A 3,053-nucleotide genomic window follows, 5' to 3' on the forward strand; every position below is an offset into this window, starting at 1 on the left:
AACTAAATTCTAATGATTTTACAGACGTAGCCCAAACAGCTGAATTAGCAATAACATGGAAATAATTTCACATCTGCCAGGATGTTTTTATTATTGTTATTATTATTATTATGTTGCCATGTACGAATCTGGTCAGTTGTTCCTTTTTCAGTTCTCTGCACACTCCAGAAGGTTGTCACATGCTAGTTTGATTATTAGGACTCTACAGAGATCTGGATTCAAAAGGCAAAAGGTGATTTGGGAGAAAGGCTTTAATTGTGAGGTTATGATTGCCATCACCATCAAAGCTGACACCAGCCAGAGCATAGGAAAACTCAGAGAAGCAGTGCAAGATCAGAAGACCTGGCTTGTAGAATCGCCAAGAATTGGATATCAACCGAATGGATAGCATCATCATCGTTATCATGATCGACATCTTGATGGTTTTGGCTCCTCCTTGCAGTCACATCTGGATGGGAAATTTCGTTCTGCCATAGAAGCTGTTCCAACGTAGAAGAAGAAAAATACCAAATAAAACTTTTCTGTTCATGGTACATACTACTTAATCCCTATAACCAGAAGAAAATGATGGGAAGGATCTATTGGCATTCTATTTAGGGGAACAAATACTTTGCGGCAAATACAGTTGTTCAGTTTGGCCACAGGATTTGATAAACATTTTTGTCATATCAGGCCCAGATCTTTTCATGATCTAAGCTTGAAGATTCGTTCCCAGACTATTTCCCCATTTTGTAGCAATCCAGTAGCCCCTGGTGCCTCTGAGCAACAGGATCAGGGCCTGAGAAAAAAGCTTTTTAATCCTAAATTCCCACTCCGCGACTGACAGGCTGGGATGGATGAAAATATGGTATGCCAATTGTGAGTTGTCAGACTTATTTTTAGTATTGGAATGCAAGATTTTTGCTTTAGCTCTTGGTGTTTATGTCAAAACAGACCTGCGCTCTGCCTGCCATATAATTTTAGTCCTTTGCATTAGCAAACTAAACACTGCTGATTCTCACCGCAAAGGGAAACATTTAATAAACTCAGAAAACAGGATAGGGGAGCTTTAAAGATTACACTACTTCACTGAAAGTCTACTTCCTTGCTTATTTTCATATTCCATGCGTGTTTCTTTTTTTTTTTAAGCCCATAGCATTATGTGGTTAGTTACCATAACTTAAGAACACACATTAGATAGTATTCTTCTTCACTAGCAAAAAGAAAAATAGCCTTTTGACACAAAAAATTGGCTATTCTAGGCTCTTCACTTTAATTTACTGTGTTAAAGATGGGAAAATAGCTAATCTGTGAGTGATTCTTGCTTAATACCATTTTTTTTTTTCCATTTCAGAGACACTGTTTCTCCATTTTGAGATGGCATTGCAATTACAGGTGTAGAATATAGTCCCTTTGGCAATTCTGTAATGTTAATGTACATTTCCTCAGAAGTGGTCTTTCTTTTTTTGCCTTTCTACCATGTAATTAAGAATTATCCTCTACCCCCCCCCCCCTCCTTGATTAAAATATTTAATTGAGATTCTCGTTTGCTTTCTTTAATTAGTCATTTCCTGGTACTTTCTCTGGTCATTAGCTGCCTTTTAATTAGTTGACAAGAAGTAATGACAAGCAGAAATAACTAATTCTAGGGCCAGAAGCAAAGGGGGGGGTGGGGAACCAGCAGCACTTTTGATCATTCATTTGGAACAGGTTAGTGCTGAAATTGTATTTAAGCACAGATTAAATTTAAAAAAAAAAAAAAAGACCAGGCAGTTTTGGTGATCTTGTCTGGGTTTTCATTAAAAACGGAATGAACAAAGGATATCCTCATTGGAAGAAATGTCTAATATGGAAGCTTTTTAAGCTGAAAAGAAGTATGTCAATGATATTTCTGGTATAGTGCTGACATTTCTCTTTGCTGTTGAAGTTTACCTGTATTGAGTGTCTAAAATGCAGAAGTAAATTGGCCTGTTGCTCCCTGAAGCTTCATCCCCTTTCTTCTCATACCGAGTGAAGAGAAACCCCATCAGCTTGGAACTGGTTGAGGGTGGGATTCAAAAATCCCAGCAACTGGTTTTCTGTGTGGTGGGCGTGGCTGTGGTGGGCGTGGCCATCCGGAACTTCCGGGAGGTCTGTTTTTTGCCCTCCTAGAGCCTCTGTGAAGCCCCTGCATTTACCTGCATGCAAAACGGGCCATGTGGAGACTCCTGGGAGGGGAGGGGCAGGGTGGGTGGGGCCAGCCGGTCAGTTCAACTATCAGTTTGGTCAACCAGATGTAAATTTAACATCTGGTTCACTCAAACAGGACCGAACCGGCTGAATCCCACCCCTGAACTGGTTTCTGATTTAAGCCACCCCACACAGTGCTATGTTTCTAGCATAGTTTTGGCTACGGATTGTAGTCCTTTTAAGGTTTAATGTTTTATCTTGGTTCAATTCACCTGATGGTTTTGGGCTGCCTTTTTGTTGTTCTGCAGTAGAGCGATGCTAAAACAGTTCCAAATACAGCCTGCCAAATTTCTTTATTTATGACTCCATCCAGTCACCCAAATGCACAGTTTATTGTTTACAACGAATATAAATACTTCTGAGCTGAAAAATAGTTCAAATCTCAAAGGAGAGTTAGAAGCTGCACTAGCTAATAAAAATGACATTATCTATCCTGTTTGTGTTAGTTGTGTGATGGAGTCCTGACTTAGATTTCTCAAAAGAAAATAAGGGATAGAAAGAAACAGATTATTCTGATTAATGGAACTGCTAAACACTTTGCCTGGTAAATTACTAGAGGAAAACCTCAATTTTACAGCCCCACATTCAGCAGACATGGGATGCAACAGAGAGCAATCTGAATTCAGATTGCTTTGCTAAATGGTGACCATTGTTGTTTAAATCAGTTCAGGCAAAGTCCATAGTTTTTATGTAAATTAGATAACTGTGAGGTAATTGGGGTTAAAATTACCTAGATACCACAAATCCAGACTTAACTGATACTCTATTTTAACACAAAACAATGGACACATAAAATAGAAGAGAGACATAAAATCCAGGTTTTACTGTACTTCTGTCTTCCACGT

Source organism: Notechis scutatus, chromosome 6 (assembly GCF_049901735.1).
Source record: "Notechis scutatus isolate UNSWTSFEM ecotype Mainland chromosome 6, rNotScu1.2, whole genome shotgun sequence".
NCBI classification, from domain to species: domain Eukaryota; kingdom Metazoa; phylum Chordata; class Lepidosauria; order Squamata; family Elapidae; genus Notechis; species Notechis scutatus.